The 21,287-nt window shown below is 40.1% G+C and overlaps 1 protein-coding gene across 3 annotated transcripts in view; it reads left to right on the top strand.

Annotated features, from left to right (window-relative positions):
- The window catches only part of TSPAN9 (tetraspanin 9), a 157,525-nt gene that overhangs the window by 73,973 nt on the left and 62,265 nt on the right, over nt 1-21,287 (top strand). The window lies entirely within an intron of this gene.

Raw genomic sequence — 21,287 nt, 5'->3', positions numbered from 1 at the left:
CACAAAGAGGGATGTGATCCTGCTTCAGCAAGTCCACAGGAGCACCACGAAGATGATTAAAGGGCTGGAGCACCTCTGCTCTGGAGACAGGCTGAGTTTGGCTTGTTCAGCCTGGAGGAGAGAAAGCTCCAGGGGGACCTTATAACAGTCTTCCAATACTAAAGGGGCCTACAAGAAATCTGGAGAGGGACTTTTGACAAGGGCATATGGGGACAGGACAGGGGAGGGGCTTTAAGATGACAAAGGGTACATTTAGATTAGATATTAGGGAAAAAAAATCTTTACTATGAGGGTGGTGAGGCACTGGCACAGGTTGCCCAGAGAAGCTGTGGCTGCCTCATCCCTGGCAGTGTTCAAGGCCAGGTTGGATGGGGCTTTAAGCAGCCTGGTCAAGTGGAAGATGTCTCTGGCCATGGCAGGGGTTGGAACTGCATGAGCTCTAAGGTTCCTTTCAACCCAAACTGTCTATGGTCCTGATTCCTCTGAAGGATTAGGTAGTATTAGTGGTGCTTGTTTTGCTTTAATTAGGTGTCCTCTTGTTTTAATCTAAAAATGGTTAACAAACATGATCAAGTTTGAGATTGTTCTAAAGGTAAGGCACAGCTCAGCCCTTTTGAGACCAAGCAGACACAGCCTTTTGCCTGTCACTCCAGGAAGAAGGAGCAAGAAGAGGATACACATGTTTTTGGTTCTCCAGGGTAAAACAGTGGACTGGCTACTCTTGGTTATGAATATGCCTAACTTAAATTGGTTTAGAGTACTTGACAATAGTTGCGCCCATTAAAATGTGCCTTTTTAATAGACTGTATGGTTTTTAGTAAAGCTTTTACTTTATAACACTTGTGCAAGTACTTGGAAAATCAAGCCTTGTACTCTTGTCCTATCTGAGATCCATTTTTAGAAAACTATACCTGAGCTTTCAAGTGAAAAAAAAAACCCAACAAAATGAACAACCAGAAAACCCACCAAACCAGCAACTTCGGTCGTGAACTGGAATATGCATAATGAAAAGTGGGATTTTTGAAAGCTTTTATCACTGGCTGGGCTTTGCTGCTGGTGAAGTCAGCTCTCTGAAAGAAGAATGGGTTGATGTCCAGTTTTCAAACTCCTGAATGCCTGGTACTCTCTTCTGAGACTGATCAGATGCTAGTGCCTGAGGATTCGTTAAGCTTCCTCTCAACAGCTTGTGATGGAGTTTTTTTGTGTCTTGAAAACACTGTTGACTGCATGGACAGTGGTTATCTTGCCTTAATTATTTATCTATGCTACAAGATGTCTGCTATGGAGATCTATGCTATGGATGCTGTATCTGACAGGTTTCCCAAAAGCTTCCCTCATATTTGACAGAAAGGCTATGGTTGAACTTGTTCTAATGTAGATGCTTCAGATCAGACAGGTAAACATGATTACAAGAGCTTCTAAATTGTTACTTTGTTGATGATTAAAGCAAATGGATCTTAGATTCAATATTCAGTGTAGCGTCCTTGTGTCTGAGTGATTAGTGACAAGGATGTTTCCATTTGTAGACTCCCAGTTATCTGTCATTTAATGAGAGACTTAATTTAAAATGCCTTTGGCATTAAGCAAAAACTCTCATCTTGATTTAGTTGCTGTTAAGTCACATGACTCCAGGTTATCACTGTTTAAGTTATTAGTTAGGAAGAGACTTTTAAAAGTTATTTTTACAGCCTAGTCATTCAAATAATAGCAGTAGGGATAGAAAATACAATTCAGCTGACAAATGACATGAGCTTTTATTTAGCAGTTCTTATTCAAAGGTACTGAATTGGGAAGACCTGCTTAAATGAGTTCATTCTTCTATTTTCAGAATAGTGTACTTCTGTAAAAGAGATTCCTGCTTATTCTGGACCGATACACCCATGTGATCCCATGGCAAAGCATAAAGAGCTCCATTTATTCATGACTTCATGGGGACTTTCCACAGTCAGTGCAAGGCAACAGTACAGGAACACTGCCATAGTTACTGCTGAACTGTAGCCTTGAGACAAAACATGACTGATGCAAAAAAAAACCAAAATAGAGATGTATTGTAACACTGGACATCCCTACTGCTTTTCTACGTCGCCTTTTGGAAGAAAGCCATGTTCAATGCAAAACAATGGGAAATTTTAGTGGTTTAAATTTTTGATGTTCAAGACCTCTGGATGATAATGATCTTTCTAGGGTGTCACAGGCTTTTGAAGCCAGTAATTCTGCAGTCACTCCCAGTAGTCCACAATGTCTTCATTCTGAAGTGATGCTGAACTAAGAATGGCCTGTAGACTGCAGAAGGTAAATACCTCTTGAAAAAAATTATTTGTCTCTGTTTTGTCTCTCTACCTTTTCCAGCTGGAGAGGAGGAAATTAATTGCAGGAATGGGGAAGAGCAAATCTGTTCCTTTACAAAGCCATAATCTTGCCAGTGTCCCATTAGTTTGCAGTTGTTGTGTTCCAAGCAGTTGATTGTAAATATGGTGAGAACTCTTGAAAGGTAAAGGAAATAGGAATCACACTCTGTGAATCCTTCCAGAAGATAAATGAACGTCACATGTTGATTACCAGCATCCATCTTGATCCTAAAGCTAGGGTTCCCAGGCTTGGTGAATGGTCTCTCTGACTGTCTGCAGGGAATCTGCAGTCCCATCCTTTTTGCTGTAGGAATTGACTGGGTGCTGTTTGCCATGAAATGAAGGACGTACTCCTCAGAAAAAGAAAAGATCGAGCTGTTGTATTCTTGGAGGGTGACTAATGAGAACAGAGTTTTGAATTACATTGTAGCTCTTTACCACATTTAAACTGACCACATTATTGGAGAGTACTTGCAAAGCAGGGAGAAAAGATACGGTGTATACCTTTCAGTGAGGGTGCTGCTCACGGAAGTGTTAGGCAGGAGGATTTGGGGAGTTTCATCCTGTTGGTTTTAGTAGCTGGGTTTTTCAAGCTGACTTAAGTGTTCATGGTGAAGCCTGGCATTTTCTGTTGCACATTCAGTCTTTCTACTTCAAAAAACATTTTGTTTGATGTTCTTAGGCCAGGGTAGAGGACTCTACCTTACTGCTTTACACTACATAGGAGTGTATGCCACTGTTGTAATTGGAAATAAGTCTTGGGAAGTCACGAGTAGTACTTTTCAAAGACAGTGCATTGAGTTTTGTGCAATGAAATTCACAGATAGTGAAACATGAGGCTGTCATGCACACATGTGGCTTTCTAAAGTGATGAAAACTGCAAAAGTGAAGAATGAATGCTGACCAAGCATTCTGGCTAGAAAGCATTCCAAAAAGGTAGATAGCCATAATTTTATTAAAGTATTTTTAATGTTATTTTTAGCATTTTTATGAAATAAAATAATCCAATTAATTTAATGATGGTTGTAAATAGCTACATGGTTGTGTGTGTGAATGTGAAGATTCTGTGTACAGAAGTGTAATAGTGGTAAAATGTTAGTCTAAGAAAAGTTAGCCCTTTTTTACTTGCATTCATAGTAATGTAGAAGTGATGGAAGGTGAAACTTACCTTCATCTGTTTCACTTCCTTATTGAAGTAATGTCGTTCCTCTGAGAAACCTGATTCTTCATGTGCAGTGTCATGCTGCAATGAAGCTCTTCTCCGTTACACTACCTGTGGTTAACGAGACTGTACAGGTAGACTGTTCCCTGAAAAGTCTGTGACTATTCCCCATCTTACCTTTCTCCATGTTTTCATGCCATGCATAAGGGTAAGCCATACTAAGCTGATCTGTATCCTGGCTAATTTGTCTATGTTTTGCTTTTCAGTGCAGTTTTCTGTTGAAATTGTTTCTTGGTGGCCAAGATTTTTTTATTTAATTGTGTAAACCCTTCTTGGTCCGATGAATAATATGGTAGGAATCTGTCATATTCTTATTTGCCAAATGTCTTTGGCTACACTCGCGTAGCCAGAGATACCTGATAACTCTTAATCACATGGTAACTCTTTGCAAAGACATCATTTGCTAACTTTTAATTGTAATTGTTGTACCAAGACCTTTCATGACCCCATTTAGGGCCTATACATGTTGTTGCTGAAGAAAATCAAAATAAACTTCTATGCATCAAAGCAATTTGTCAGTGTTGTAATGTGTGGTGGGGAAACAACTTTTCAGTGAGACACTTGATCTCACTTCTTAATGAAGCAAGAGATTTGATTGCCCGTATCTTAGGATGCAGAGCTACACATTAATATATTTAATACTTTTTTTTCTGTGCTTGTGCATGTTATCCTAATTGATCTCAAGGAAAAGTAAGGCTTTTTAATTTCCAGTTTGCATATTCTATTCAGTCCTCTTACTGCCAAAAGTAATATTAAATACTCTAGAGGGAAGGTCATCTATCAGGAAGAGGAGTTTTGGGACTACTGAAGAACTAGGTTACCTTCACATTATGAAACCACAGTGTCGGAATTAGGTTACTGTTTCCTTTAATGTCTCTGTGTAACTGGCTGAGAAATCTACAGAAAAATTGGGATAGCAAAGAGTGTGTTCTTGATGAACCAGGGAAGAGCATTTGGTTTATTGAGTTGATACTGGCCTGATCCACTGCCAAGGGATGCATTAATACTGCAAGTCACTGAGGTGGATCAGTAAAGACAGTTTTCTCAAACAAAAAAAAGATGCCTCACATAGGGTTTGGGGGCCATCTAGCACATGATGGGTTTATTTCCCTTGGATGAGAGGCAAACCAGCCTTCCTGGCCACTTTTCAGAAGTGCTGGAGTGCTAATCCTGGTATCCTAGCCAAGGCCAGCTCTGGTAATTATGTGCTGCCTTCTTAAATTCCACATTGTGCCCAAGTGGGCAGACTGCTTTTCAATTCATGTCCCAGACATGGTATTACTGTTAATTATTTTCCCTGCTTGTGCTGATTATGTGGCTCTTACACAGTGCTACTGCTATTGCTTTTGCCACCATTATTATTGTCCTCTTATTAGTGTGTTGAGGTTTGTAGAAAGAGATATCTTTATTTGACCAAATAGTCTAGCTGGAGAAAAAAGTTTTAATATAAGTATCAGAGCAATGTCTAGAGACTAATAGAAACCCGGGTCTGGTTGTGCACAATGTTTTGTAGCTGCAGTTATAGGCAGGGTCTGTTTTGAGAGCTTACACACTTGAAAAATGAGTCAGGTAAAGGGATAAAAGTATGCAAGTAGAGTGAGTGATGGGCTGATAGAAAGAACTTTTGCTGGTGAATGGGGAGCAGAATTCATTCTGGAGGTGGCTGAGTTAATTAGAATTATAGAATCATAGAATAGTTAGGGTTGGAAAGGACCTTAAGAACATACAGTTCCAATGCCCTGCCATGGGCAGGGACTCCTCACACTAAACCATATCACCCAAGGCTCTGTCCAACCTGACCTTGAACACCGCCAGGGATGGAGCATTCACAACTTCTTTGGGCAACCCATTCCAGTGCCCTCACTACCCTCACAGTAAAGAATTTCCTCCTCACATCCAATCTAAACTTCCCCTGTTTAAGTTTTAACCCGTTACCCCTTGTCCTGTCACTACAGTCTCTAATGAAGAGTCCATCCCCAGCATCGCTATAGCCTCCCTTCAGATACTGGAAGGCTGCTATGAGGTCTCCACGCAGCCTTCTCTTCTCCAGGCTGAACAGCCCCAACTTCCTCAGCCTGTCTTCATACGGGAGGTGCTCCAGTCCCCTGATCATCCTCGTGGCCCTCCTCTGGACTTGTTCCAACAGTTCCATGTCCTTTTTATGTTGAGGACACCAGAACTGCACACAATACTCCAGGTGAGGTCTCACAAGAGCAGAGTAGACGGGCAGGATCACCTCCTTTGACCTGCTGGTCATGCTCCTTTTGATGCAGCCCAGGATACGGTTGGCTTTCTGGGCTGTGAGCGCACACTGCAGATGGCTCATGTTCATTTTCTCATCGACCAACACCCCCAAGTCCTTCTCCACAGGGCTGCTCTGAATCTCTTCTCTGCCCAACCTGTAGGTGTGCCTGGGATTGCTCCCACCCAGGTGTAGGGCCTTGCACTTGGCATGGCTAAACTTCATGAGGTTGGCATCAGCCCCCCTCACAAGCGTGTCAAGGTCCCTCTGGATGGCATTCCTTCCCTCCAGGGTATCAACCGAACCACACAGCTTGGTGTCATTGGCAAACTTACTGAGGGCACACTCAATCCCACTGTCCATGTCAGCGACAAAGACGTTGAACAAGACCGGTCCCAACACCGATCCCTGAGGGACGACACTCGTTACTGGTCTCCAGCCGGACATTGAGCCATTGACCGCAACCCTTTGTGTGCAGCCATCCAGCCAGTTCTTTATCCACCGAGGGGTCCATCCATCAAATTGATGTCTCTCCAATTTAGAGACAAGGATGTCGTGTGGGACAGTGTTGAACGCTTTGCACAAGTCCAGGTAGATGACATCAACTGCTTTACCCCGTCCATCAGTTCTGCAGCTCCATCATAGAAGGCCATCAAATTGGTCAGGCAGGATTTCCCCTTAGTGAAGCCATGCTGGCTGTCACCAAGCACCTTGTTGATTTTCATGTGCCTTAGCATGCGTTCCAGGAGAATCTGCTCCAAGATTTTGCCAGGCCCAGAGGTGAGACTGACTGGTCTGTAATTCCCCGGGTCATCCATTTTCCCCTTCTTGAAAATGGGGGTTATATTGCCCTTTTTCCAGTCATCGGGAACTTCACCTGACTGCCATGATTTCTCAAATATGATGGCCAGCGGCTTCGCAACTTCATTTGCCAGCTTCTTCAGGACCTGCGGATGGATTTCATCAGGTCCCACGGACTTGTGCACGTTCAGGTTCTTTAGATGGTCTTGAATCCTCTCCTCCAGTGGGCCTAAGGTCTTCATTCTCACAGTCCCGTAATTCACAAGATATAGGGAAGAACAGGAAATGTAGAAGAGATGGGACTTCATGAGCCTCTAGGCTAAAGAATATAGGTAATATTAGGTTAAATATAAGGAAGAAGTTCTTTACTGTAAGGGTGTTGATGCACTGGGATAGGTTGCCCAAAGAAGCTGGGAATGCTCCATCCCTGGCAGCGTTCAAAGCCAGGTTGGATGGAGTCTTGGATGACACGGTTTAGGGACAAGTGTCTCTGCCCATGGCAGGAGGGTTGGAACTAGATGATCTTAAGGTCCTTTCCAACCCTAACTTTTCTGTGATTCTGTGATCCTAAACTGGGTAAAGCAGAGGTGAGATTAGCAGGTTCTGAAATCTGGTGTTCAAGCAAGTGGCTGATTGGGAGCAATGGAAGAAATATTTTGGGCAAAACACTGTGTGATCATCAGTACCCATTTTGCCTACCATGGAACAAGCTGGAACTCATTCTCTTTGCTTGGCCTCTGGGACTAGGTTCCTGGTACCCAGTTCTGCTTGGCTTGGGGTGAGTTGTGTCTATGGAAGCAAAAGGGGGAATAGTACTTTGTTCTAGAGCTTACATTTAAGATGATTTGGGGAATACAGGTAGTCCTACCTTGGCCTTTTCATTCATTTCCTGCTAAAGGTTGTGTGAGCATGCAGGATGGAATGGTACTGGAATAGAGTATCTCATGTTAACTGGTGATTGCTATGGTCAGTGAAGCTCCTCTGCCACTAAAGGAAATGGTACAGAACTTTTTAAGCAGCTTAGGTAGGTCAGCTTTCTGCGCTTTGTCCTCTGTCTTTGAAAGCAGGGAGAAAAGGACCCTTAGCTTTAGATTAGTGTTGCTCCTTTAAGAGGAATTGTAAAGGTCCTGAGAAGAGAATGCTAGACTGTTCTCCAAACCACCTGCTTGCAAAATGACTCCTTTCCAGCTACTGTGGAGATCTTACTATTTGTTTGTGATGCTGGGGAACACTTCCATAAACCCATCTGCTGTTTGTGTCAGTGTTCTGGAGAGTAGTTACCTTTTATGATGCTAGTCTATGCAAAAATTAGCCCTGAAAAAGTGGATTTTTCATTCAGTCATTCCCTGCAGACTTGCTGATTGCTTGTCTTTCAGCAACCAAATACAAAATACAAAGTTTTCTCACAAGTCATTTCATGCAAACCATAGCAACTGGTCTGCACATGGCCCGAAAGTCAGGCAGGTATAAGATCTCTCCCCCACTGGCTTCTTATGCTTCACCATTCCTATGTGAGCACAACTGACATTTGCAATAGCCTAGCCTGAGGAAGAGAATAATTCTTTATTTGCTGCAGTACTTGAATTAGGAGAGCTGAGCACATTTTTCTTAGTGCTCTTTTTATTGTCAAAAACCAAACCCTGGACAGAATGCACAGGTCTGTATTTTTTGACTGCTGAGTGGTTTTATCTCACTATGTTCTCATTATGGCGAGAAGCCCTCCTAGCAGATGATGGGTTTATTTCCTGTGGATGAAAGGCAAACCAATGTATTTTCACTGCTTCAGCTACCCAGACTCCAGTTTTGTTTTTTTATGATTCCTTAGTTACCCCATTACTGAGCAGTTGAACGTGACCACAAAAGGTAACTTTCCACTTGTTTGAGTTGTACGAATGTTGAGTTTTAAACTTTTAGAAGGCTATATTGTGTTGTAATGCTTACAGTGTATCTTGGCTCAGTGAGCAGAGGTGCAGGGAATAGAAAAAGGTGGATTTTTACAAATAGTGGTGGGTCGGTTGATTGGTGTTTTAGCTTGCTCATAGTGTTCTTACTAAATTAAGCAACAAAGAGTCTCTGTAAGTTATGGGGAGAAAAACCCAACACCAAGTTCTATTAAAACCTTGCAGTAATGCATGCTCATTTTGAGCTGTTTGTTTTGTCAGCATTTGGTTTTGCTGTTCTGCCTTCTTGATCCAAAAGTAATTCCTTCTTTTTGTGTAGTAGCTCATTTTTACTATGAAGTGTGTGTGCTACCACTGTATGGGTAGATACAAAGCATCTAATTTTACCTTCCTTGACTGAATTAAAGCTCCATTTGAAAGCAGTAAGATGGATGGATGACTTTACCAGCAGATTGTAAGATAGCAATTTAGCAGTTAGAATTGGAAAGATTTCAGTATTGCCAGAATTGTGACTTTGAGTTTCCAGTCTTTCAAGAGTTCTCTTACAGCCTTGATCCCAGAGTCATAGGATTATAAATATGATTACTCACTGAAAAGAAACCAAGCCAAAAAACTAGACAAAACATTAGCCCTTGCAATTTAGGAGAAAAGCTTGAAAACATAACTCAAAAGGGGGGATGAGATAAAGAAAATAAAGACAGAAAAAGAACCTAGAATACATTACTTAATAAAAAAAAAAAAAAATCACTGTGGTTTTGTAGTATTTTATTTTGGAAAATGCTCTTAAACATGTATTTTAGAGGGACCTGACTGTTAATTTTTGCTGTAAATAAAGGGAGTAAAGAGTAAAAGGGGAAGTGTGCATTTGTAAAGCAAGTGGTCAGGCTATTGTAATAACAGGAATTGGCAGGAAGCTGGAAGTGAAAGAGGCTTCTCTTATAGTAACTTGCAACTGGAAGACTTATAAGGTAAGTCGAAGGACTGATTGTGCTCACCTTTTATTTTCAGTGGGAGTTGAGTGATGACTCAGCACTTTGCTGTAGTGTTCAAATGGATCCATTTATTGAGAGTGTTGAAAAGGGTGTACAGAGTGAAGGGAGTTAATACAAAAAAGTGAATTAAGAACTCCAGAATACAGTGAAATTGTTCCTGCTTGTAATGGTGAGGAGGGAGTTTTAGCTGTGAAAGAGACAACAAAGCAATATACTCCCAAGCAGATTTTATCAAGTAACTGCAGCACTCTCTTGAAATACTTCCAAGTTCTTATTAGTTGCTCTGTGATTTGAAATTGCAGTGTTGGTTTCATGTTTTGGGGGCAAAAGTTACACCTCCTTGTGCTTCAGAACAGTGCTTTGCCTATAATGGGTGCTACTGCAGACAAACAGTAATGCCAGTAAAGTAGAACTTGTTTTCTCTTTCTCCCCACACACCAGAGTTTCTTACAGAAACCTAGCCATTACCTATGCTGTGTTACTTTTGAACTCTGTTTCACAAAAAGAGCAAAACTGATCTAAGAGAATACAAGAGGGTAGAGGTGTATAGTACAGAGAGTACTGAATACCAGATACAGTGCTTGTCATACACGTTAGCCGCATCTTGAAATTAGTCTTTAAACAGAGATTAAATTTTAAATACATTTCTTAATGGGATTTTATGTTCAGCTATATCATAAGTGCTTTAACAGCTGTCTCCGATTGTATGCACCTTTGACTATACCTGAGTTAACAGGAAGATAAAATTTGTTGCAAGCCAGAGTTGTTCACTGAGTACTTTTTGAGTAAAACGCATCTCTTACTGCTCCTCTGGAAGACTTCTCATTAGGAAAGAACTCAGTTGCCCAGCATCTAATGCATATACTTCAGGATAGCTGCGTCCTAGCTCTGAAGTATTTCATGTTCAGCCACTGCCGCGGATTCAATCCTGTGTCCAGAAGCAGGCTGCTGAGTAATCCAGCGCTCAGGTGCAGAAAGGAGCAAGCTAGCATATTTTGGGAGGTTGCTGAATCTGACATTTGGAAGATACGAGGTAGATCTACATGAAAAGTCAAGCACATTGTGTGTTAGAATAACAGGCTCTGGAAAGTTGCTGTTCTGTTGTTTTCTGTTCTTCCAGCTGTTTCCCCTCCTCCTTTGCCACCTCACCCTCCAACTCTGTGCTCTGTGTTGTGTAGCTCTCCAATAAATTCAAAAGCTGCAATCTTGCAGCTTGTAGGGTTGAGAAACTTGGTCACTGGCTACTCTGCAGCAAGCGGTGTTTCAAAATTGGTAGTGAAGCAGAGAAGGAATAAACTTTTCCTTAAGAGTTGTAGGAATGAGTTCTTGTGGAATTTGCTCTCATTCAGACTCATTTGTAGACTGCTTTGATACATGCTTCTAATCAGATGGGTTTGTAAGAACCATTGTGTAACCCTTCCTGTATCCAGTGTGTACGCAGAGAGGAGTCAAAGCCATGTATGTGCCGAAATTCAGATGTGTGATGGTCCTTCAACCATTACACAAGGCTAACGTAATGTTTCCTGCTATTTAAACAACTTTAGAGGAGGATGAGCTTTTAGACAATTTCAGAAAGAGTTTAAATAAGAACTTACTTGAATCAGCCTTTCATCTGTCTTGGGTGCTGTGTGCTAGAGTTTGAAAAACATCTGAGTAAGGTAGTATTGCCAGGGTAAGGGGCTGAGCTATTTTTTTCTACCTTCTTGAAATAGCAATTCCCTTCTCTTCTCCTGTTTTGAGGCCTTCAGTATTGGTGCAAAGTTAACCTTAGTGTAAGCATGGTTTTGGCTGCAGAGCAGAGGAATTGGGTTCTGTCAAGCAAGTGTTCTACACCTATACATCCCACCCTGACAGAGTGAACTGGTTGAGGTCATCTCTGTTCATCCCCTATATTGCTGATTAGACGTTAGAAAAGCTGCCAGCTGCTGTGGGGAACATGGAGACTGGTAATGTTTTTCGGTCTGCTTCAAACTGTTGACCTAGATACACGGTAAAAGGCGGAATATCCCTTGACCAGCCTGTCATCTCTGGAGCCATCTGGCTCCTTCGCATGCCTGCATGTTTGCATTTATAGTTCAAATGGTGAAAGTCTGGATGGTGCCTTGGTTTCATGGCTCATGCACTAAATGGATAAAGCAAAAACATTTATTAAGTGACTTTAAGAACTTCATTTAAACTTACATGAAAGCTGTCTCCCCCAGTAATAACTCAGTTTCTGGTATTCAGTTACTATGTTTTTCTTTTAAAGTAAGATTAGGAATGATAGATGAGCAAGATAGTGGAATCATAGGAATACCCAGGTATTCTGAAGTATTGTACATCACATTGACACTGTCCTGTAATAGCTGCACAGCTCAAGTGAAGGGTTTGTGGGTATTTTTATTTGTAATGCTTCAGTTGTCAGTGAGTTTGCAACTTTCCAGCTAGCATTTTAGAAGTAGACTAGTCAAAGTTTCCTACCTAAAGCTAGTAATTTAGCTAGATTAAGAAAAATGAGTCTAACATTACAAAAAGGCTTGCAACAATTCTTGGTAGTGCTTGCTATCTCTGTGTATGTATGTGCACGTGTGTGTGTGTTTGTCCACAGAACAAAAAAAGCTAGGGAAGAATTGCCCTGATGTTATGCGTACTTCCCAGGTACTACCTGCTTTTGTTTTCTTGTAACTCTCTGCCAGGTTTTTTATTAATTCAGTCAGGTTTGGTAGAACCCACCAAGCCCCCCCATTTTATTAGTGGTCACTACAAATGAACACAAAGCAGACAACCCTTGCCCCTTGAAGACTGTAGTTAAGAAATTTGATTGAGTGTAATGGTTGATGCCCAGACAAAAAGTGAACTTAAGGGCAGGTAGCAAGTTCACTAATGTGTGTTAGGTTCTTAGTGCTTTAAGTCTTGGTTGATGGCAGTCAATCTAACTGGGGGCAGTTGGCTGCTGTTTTTGTGAGAGCTTTTAAAAGAACATCTGGCATCTAGCTTTATGTGTTGAATAGATTCCATGCAGTTTGTTTGGCAAAGAAGTCAGCAAATAACATTCGGAAGATAAACGTGTCAGTGAATGCTTAGGTGAATCATACATGTTCAAAACATGATGAGAAAGGAGTTTTTACAGCCAAAGTAGAAAGGTAGTGGATTTTGTAGGGATGTGTTACCAATAAAAGTGTGGAATGATGTGAAGGTATCTTATATAATAAATATGCCACTGCATGACTGCTGAGCTGCAGTGGCATTGCCTCTCACAGAAGTAATTCTTTACAGAAAGTTAGAATCCATGATCTAATGCTGAGTGGTAGAAACAACTCTTTGCTTTTATGTTGAGAGTTGCTTCATTTGCCTGTGTTGACATATCAATTCTGTTTAGAGTTAGGATCTAATTAATCGGAAAATTAAGTGCCTTGCAGTCATTGTCTGGTTAGAGTGCAGCAACAGCAGATTCTTATTCTGGTACTAAAATGACAGAGGAAATGGGCCTTTTTTTGATGGGGTTTGGGTTTGGTTTTGTTTTTTTTTTTTGTGGGGTTTTTTTTTTTTTGGTCTGGTTTGGTTTGTTTTTTTTTTTATTTGGTGAGACCTTGGCTTCTGCATTTCTGGAGGACAGCTTTCTCTGTCCATTTGCTAGGACCTTTGAAGAAGATCCTCTACAGTATGCCTTCAGTATACACTTCAAAATTCCCCCTTTGGGAATCAGAAAGCTGTTCTGTGTATTCTTCCCTCAGAGCAGGGGTTTGGCTGAGCGGATGCATCTGCCTCCAGCCATGGCTGTGCATTAGCCGTGGCCCTTGCTGTCCAGAGCACCTCTGCAACCTCTCAGTGTATGTGGAATATCCAGGCACATCCAGTGTGATGCTGGGTCAGCTGTGTCTCTTACGGACAAGGGAATTGTTAACACCTCTGTTATGGATGAAGCAAAAGTCAGGAAGCCTAGCCCAACTAGAACCATGGCGTCATTTTAGAAGCTGGCAGGATTAAAAATAAGCCTTTCATTTGTGTGCTGGACACATCTGCTCAGGTACAGATGACAAATGTCAGAGCCTAATTTTAGTGGGAGTCTTTTTTTTTTTTGCTTTATTGCCTCTTTGTTGAATGTATGCACTTGTAAGCATCACAAGTTTTAAAAATAAAATATCTCTAGTCTTTTAAGCCACAAAGTACTAAATATAATGTATTTCTTTAGTTTTGTTTGCCTGACAGTGAACTGGAGGCTTGATCTGTGCTGTCATGAAGTGCTTTGTTACATTACACAGAAAGATTAATCAAATCTCATATCAAGTAATTATCATCTGCTTCTTCAACAGCATGCTCTTCTGTCATACCTTCATAGCATGGTGGTTGGAGATTGAAGATTTTAATGCTATTTCCACTATAAGGCTGTGTGTAAAAGGCTGTGTGTCAAGCGAATGGCTTCCTGTATCTGCACTTCTTAACCTTGCAGAATGAAGAACCTGCAAATCACCTTCAATTCTGTGTATGCTGACTAACAGTGAGAGTCGCAGCAGAAAAGCTACTTTCATTCAGCAGTTCTTTTCCTGTGCCATGTGAACGACATAAAACACAATGTAAAGGGTGCTAAAGACCACAGTTTTAATATATAGAAATCTAAAGACAGATCTCCATACTTGTTCTCTATTAACTTGCTTATGTTTGGCTCCAATAGTGAGTTTAATGGTTTGATTTATAGTGCTGTTGTTTTGCTTACAAATTGGAAATGTTATTGTGCTAAGCCTGTGTTTAAAATCAATGCAGAGTAATTGCAGTGTTTTCATAGTTTAAAGGCATTAACAAGAGAAATGTGCTATAGCAGCAGTACTTGGCACAAACACAAGCAATTACAGCTAAAGTCCATGTCCATTTCCAAGCTAATTTCAACAAATTTTTACAGTATAGGTTCTTAAACTTTTAAAGTTGGTTACTATAGACAGAGGGATAAAAAACATCAGGCTGAGCTATCTGTTTAGAACAGGTATGCTGCTTATTTGTCCTCCAAATGCAGTTTTTAAGATGCCTGTCTCCGAGTGTCTGCTGCCTTACTTGTTTTAAAGTATAAAATCTTTGGTCACATTGAGACTTCGTAGCATATAATGTTTTGTATTCTGCAGTAACTTTACACTTTGCCCTGTCTTCCTCCTATTCACCATTTTTGCAACTCTCTTGTGGACAAATACAATCAGTTGTGTTTGGTATACCTATATTAACATATTTGCAAGTTCTAACGCTGGCGTACTAGCACACTGGCTACTAACAAATCAAGTTGCTCAGTCTAATGGACAGGATCCACTCCTCCTGTAATAAACAAAGCGTGGTTGTTTGATTTCTGTGACTGTCAGCAGTGATTTGGTAGATTAATTTGATATATGTGCGAATTTTCCACTCGGGTTTGTTTGGTTGGTTTTTTGAGTTGCCTAGTTTGCGTATTGGAGGAAGTTTAAGGTGCAAGAAATGAGAATGTGCTGTTATATCTCACTTTCTCTGAAGGTGGTTGTGGATCTTCTGTGGGTAGAGGAGCAATGGTAATTACAAATCCACAGAGGTAGTAGAAAGCCTCTGGAGTAGGTGCTGAGTAATTAGAGATCGCTTCTGAGTTGTACTGTTGCATTTTACTTGGCAAAGCTTAAAGTTGACTGAGTCCCTGTAAGTATTTATACTTCTGATATGAAAGAAGAAGGGGAGTGGTGCAGGTGGAATTTCACTTACAATCTCTTGCTAGGTGAGAATTAAAGGCATAAGAAATGTGCACAAGACTTGTCATGAAAGCACTGAACTAGACAGTAGCTAGACAAGAGGATGTATATTCTTTAGCTGATGTCATAGTATGGCCTGATGTTCTCTGATGCGTGACAGACAAATAGTGACAGCTGTCACAAAGCATTTAATTTTAGGTTTGGTGTGATTCCAAAATCATTTTGCCCAGCTATGTATCTACACACCTCCACTTTGTGAAAATATTACAATTTGAAGTTACTTTATGAGTTAGTTGCTCAGTTTTGCTGTACAGAAGTGTGTGCATATATGTCTTTTGTATTCAATTGAAGTTATGATGCACAGCTGCTCAGTTATTTTGTTACGAAGATTAAGGAATTTTCTCTGTCAAATGTATAAATGTAGGGTTATGTCAGTATGTCATCAGCATTTTACTACTTTTTTTTCACTGTCAGAATTTCTTCAGTCCCATTCAGCTGGAGGAAAAACATCTTGCTTGTTACTCCCAGTATGGATTGATGCCAGGAACTCTAAAAAATTCATTAACGTTGTGTGTTAACACTTGAGGAAAAAATAAAAGGGTTCTATCTTGAGCTGGGAGAAAAATTTCCATTATTGCTGTTGTACTCTTCATGTAATTGCTAGTTTTCTTGCAGTGCAGTTTCTTGGTTCCGATGTCCTCTCCAGAGGTGAAAAGCTGCTTAGAAATTCAGGTGACAGTATCTTTATATGCCCATTAATAAAATTCTACTCTGTAGATAACTACATCACTACTGTGACACTGTCTACATCAAAAATTCAGCTTTGTTCCATTTTGCAGCCTTTTAAATTTTGCTGGGGAGTGTAAGTAAAATGGTAGAAGTGATCCACAATTCATGAAAAGGATGTATGGAGTACTATAAGAACTTAAATGATGATGCACATTCCTTAATTAAAAGATGCATATGGGGGAAAGAAAGCTGAAAGCTCACAGATTTTTAAATCACATCCTGCTATCTTTCTTCATCCTCCAAGTTATATTAGACATCTGTTTGGTGCTGTTTCTGCAGCCATTCTGATGACAGATTTGGTATGGACAGAGTGAACCCACTTCAGGCACTTTCTCCATCAGACTTATTCAGGCAGGCAACATGTGCTGTGTGCATGGTGCAGAAATGCTTGTTGAACACCCATCCACAGATTGCCCTCCACATGTGTAAAACACTGTGATAGATTGAAACAAACTAAATGACTTTTGTACGAAAGATGAAAAATATAAAAAAACCTATCAGAGGCTGCAGCAAAGTGCTAGATTTTTAGTTCTGTACAGTAGTATGGATCTTGATAGTCAGAAATGACCATGTGATCCTTGTGAGCGGACAGTGTTACAGAGTAAGCAAATTACCCCCATGGATCATAGAACTACTGCTTCAGGGAAACTCTTCTCTGAGCCTGAATCTGTGCTTCTGTTTACTTTGCTTTCATAGTCAAGTCACACCAGTAAGCTTCCTGCTAGACTTTCAGTTCTAGGAGCACTAAAAACCCATGAAGTCTCTGTTTTATATTCCCAGAGAAACAGAACGCCCATCAAAACCAAGCTGTAAATACTCTTGCTTACTAGTGTCATTCCGAGTGCTACCAAGCTGTTTGTGGTGGGGATGTCTAATACGAGCATTGTTTTTTTCTCTAGTGGTCTAGGATGCAAACTGACAAAGATTAGTATTTATAGTACTGTGAATGTCAGACAGAGGCTATTAGTAAGCAATACTTTGTAGGCAAACATATTTCTTTTATTATACTGATACCTCCCCCCAAAAGGGATGATTTTGGGCATACAACTTCTTTGTTAGATTTGAATCCCTCTCATCCTTAACATTTCTTCAGATCACTGCCATCGATTTTCTAGGAAGCAGCCAGGTTTGAGATACACCCATCTTGGATTTAAAGTTAGTGAAAATTAATCACTGAGAACAAGGACTCTCAAAAACTCCTGAATGGTACTGATGTCATCTTTGCTTCTAAATGCTATAAACGCAGTATAGCTACTGCAGAATTATTTATGCATAATGAAAATAGCCACTATTATTAAGCTCTGGCACAGCTACCACATGCAGCAGTAGTGATTGGTGGGACAATTATAATATAAGCATTTTGTTAACAATATTAGGGATAAATGCATACTAAGGTATTTGGGTGGCATGATACAGAAAATCTTATCTTTCTTAATTTTTTAAGATTATTTCTCTCATAGGTAATAATATTGTCTCAGACTTGAGAAGCAAAAGGTCATGTTACTGCTTCGTTTTGGCATTCTGTTCAGCAAGACAGCACAGGAGGAAGGAGAGCATGGGAGGAGTCACAGCCAGCCTGCGATTCTGGGATACTTCTGGTCTGATTATGATTGTTTCACAGATTTTCGATGTGGCCTTTAGCAGGGCACTCTGTTCCTGTGTATATCAATTCTTTGCATCTCAACTAGAGATAATCATGCTTATTTTGCAAGGGTATTTCCTGGAGAAATTTATTACTGCCTGTGAGACGCCTTAGGAATACAGTGAGGGAGCCATATAGGTGTCTAGATTGATAAATAAATGCAAATTATACAACCTACAGATGAGGTGACCTAGGTGCTCACAACATATGTCTCATTGTAATAATTTTTTTTTAAGTCCCAGCATGCTTAAGTGTTGGTGGTGAGCTGTAAGGTACAGAGCATGTTGTGTGCATTTCTAGTATTATTCTGAGGATCAAGTATTTTTCTTTCTGTGATTCTAGGGATTTATGCCATAGGATGTTATAATAAAGGATTTGGACAACAGTCACAATTTTCATGTAGGGATTATTACTGTAGACTCAAACTGCATATTTATCCTGGGGGGCATGGGGAGGAAGTGAAAGGAGGTGAGACTTTCTCTGTTTTATTGGCTCTTGGACAATAAATATAGTTGCATAATGGAGAATCCAATTCACTCGATTTCTGAACTACTTTAAATATGTATAGGGTTATAATGGCCTACACTTGTCTGAGGTTAATAGACCACTCCAAACACTATTTAAAAATGAGCGAAATAGAGCCAGTCCAGAAATTGTCCTGAAATCCTCTGAAAGTAAGTGAAGCCTGTACATAACTAATGCACCATAAAGCAGAACTGGTGAACTGAATTCTGTTCCAGTAGTTGTAGAAATTTATTAGAAGACCCACTGCTTATTTTCAGGGTATTTTACTACTTACTGCCAACTTCTTAGAAAAATATGAGGAACAAATAATGCTGAAAGGAAATTCAAAAGCATCTTACGTAGTGGTAAAGCTGTGGCATACCTCAGACCTTACGCAGCTGTTTCAAAGAAAATAGATGTCTTTGGTGAACTACTTGACCACCAGATATATGCCCTATTTCTTCTGCAAAGTGCTGAGATTCCACTGATTTGTAAAAGATGTACTGAGTGTTTAATACCTAAATTACTTTCATTGTCCTGTGCCATGCAAGAAACAAATTGTACTGTTCTAAATTTAGTTATGAATGAATTCACTCTGTTTAGCTTCCGTGCTTTGAAACAGCTTTCTGTTTATTCTGTGGAATAGTATACAAGTGCATAACTGATGCGCTAAAATTAGAGTTCATTTGATGGAGAAAGCCCTCTGAATTACAAGCAAAAGATGACTAATAAGTCATCCTGTGGACTGTTTCAAAATGTCATACCTCCTATATTTGTCATCTCAAACTTTGTTCATGTGATATCTTGCTTACTGCCTGGGAAGGAAGGGAAAGTCTTGTGTCATGTTTAGATGTGCTTGGTTTCCTTTGGAAGTACCAGTACCACAACTCTGCACAAAATCTGCTTCTTACTGGCAGCTTTCCAAGTATTGCTGCTTTTGACAGCTTCTTTTTGTGCTGTGTATGAAGTGAGAGGCACTTCTTGATGAGTCTTGGGAAATGTAATCTGCAGTTGTTTCACAAACTGGTGTGTAATAAGATACAGACTTTTCCGTGTTTAACACTCATATGAAATTATGTTTCAGTTCAATATGAAGAAAAAAATCTGCAGTTTAATTTTAAAAGTTGAAAGGAATTGCACCAGGCTTTAAAATTAGATCCCTTGTTAATATTGAAGATTATTGGAAGTACGTCAAAGCATTTGAGGAATTTCTGGAGAAAATTTTACTGTTGTGAGGAAAGCTTGTGTTCCATATATGATGAAAGCTTACAGCAAAGACCTGTTAGTTACATAGCTGAGACTCTTAAATGCAACCTTAATTATGCAAGCTTTTATCAGTTATATATAGAAGACAGCCCATGGATAGAGCAGTCTAATATGTCTTGTGACAGCTATGACTATATTAAATTGCATACTCTGGTGGCATTCTGCCAGCCAAGTGGGACTGTAAGCTGGAAATACTAGGATTATTTTAAAATGCTAAATCTGTCTCATTGCTACTTTATTTCTCTAGGTATGGAGCTTGAAGTATTGAAGGTTGTAGAAAGCAGGCATTGCATCCCAGATCAGCAGTTGCAATATTGCTGTTATGCTGTAAATTGTGACATTCTTATGGTATGCTTTACATGCTTGTTAAAGACACTGCTGCAGTGAGCCTACTCAGTGATCCTAAACAGCTGAGGATACCTGTTTCCTATGAAAATTTTGGAAAGCATCTTTTTCAGAGAAAATGCTTTTCATCAGCTGATTATGTATTTTCAGTATCTATGCGGTTTGTTCCCTCTGAGTGTGTGAACCATATCCATGAAAATACATTTATTGCTTTGCTATTCCATCTGCTTTTGCTTCTAGGACATCATCTGATATCCCAGTCCTTTCCATGGGATGTCACTATTTCTAGAAGCAGTGAAGTTTGGGAACTGTGCCATAAAATGAGTTGGCTCATGTCCCCCAAATAAAGTGAGATTTCAGTATGATCTTCGCATTTGATGTGCAGCCTCTTTCTGTAGTACTGAATTTTATTTCGGGTTTGAATTGTGTTGGAAGAGGTCAAGAATAATTTTGGTGGGGCTTGGAAATACTTACTGAGTTCTTGATTCTGCTGCATTATGGGACACATTGTAGTCTCTTTTTGTCTCGCTTCCATTTCTGCAAAACGGAAAAACCTTTGTTTTCCTTAATTTTGTTTTGCCTATCTAGTTGTGGAGTGTCTAGCATACAGCCCATGGGTAAGATCTTGCCCAGAGAGCCATTCTGCCAGGCCTTCTAGCTTCCCAGCTCTATTCTATGTACGGAAGCACAGAGCAGGATCCAAAGTGTGCCAGTCAATAATAGAATCATAGAATCATAGAATAGTTAGGGTTGGAAAGGACCTTGAGATCATCAAGTTCCAACCCCCCTGCCATGGGCAGGGACACCTCACACTAAACCATCTCACCCAAAATAATGATGATAAATAGAAGCAATAATGATTGCTTTCTTTTCAGAGATGTAATGCCCATTTTGTACTTCTGTGTTAGTACAAAAGAGAGAAAGTAAGGAGAAAGTTTATTGGTAATTCTAATAGAGTTAACATATCTAGAAATAAGTTATTGACACTTTTGATAGGTATGGGAGGAAGGGGAGGTCAATTCCTTATGGAAAATTAGTAATCTTTTTGAGAGGAACGTGCATCTTTCTGTGTATGCTGTTGACCCAGAGATTTCTTGCTGTTTAATTATCAGCTAAACCATTGCCTCAGCAAAACTTCTGAACTAGGAGTAAGAAGTGACAAATAGTAAACACACTTAAAAAGGGCAAGTTGTGCATGGAGATCAAAAAACACATGAAAGTGAGATAATAATTGTGTGAACACATGGTCCATGAATGCAGATGTTTTGAATGGAACATGGCTTCATTTCTTCCTGCTGTACTTGAGGCAGCTGTGGGGAATGAATCAGCTGTGGGGAATGAATCAGCTGAAAGGATTCCTGCTTTTTACTTGTAATTTGTATTATTTTTTTTAAAAAGTGGAAGGAGTCTAAGTACAAAACTTGTCAAGAAGTTTTTGGTTTACTCTGTTTGGAAACTGCCGTTCTTTGATGTTCTTGGGCACATTCATCTGTCGCCAGTGAGCAGGGGCTTAAAAGATCCATCTGTTCCTCAGGTGTGTCTTTTGCCATTGTTGACACC

Source organism: Pezoporus flaviventris, unplaced genomic scaffold (genome assembly GCF_033815535.1).
Source record: "Pezoporus flaviventris isolate CSIRO_AGI_PZ_B2104156 unplaced genomic scaffold, CSIRO_AGI_Pfla_v1 ptg000070l, whole genome shotgun sequence".
Classification (NCBI taxonomy): Eukaryota; Metazoa; Chordata; class Aves; order Psittaciformes; family Psittacidae; genus Pezoporus; species Pezoporus flaviventris.
Note: the sequence above shows the minus strand (reverse complement) of the source record. Positions and strands in the feature narration are given on the sequence as shown.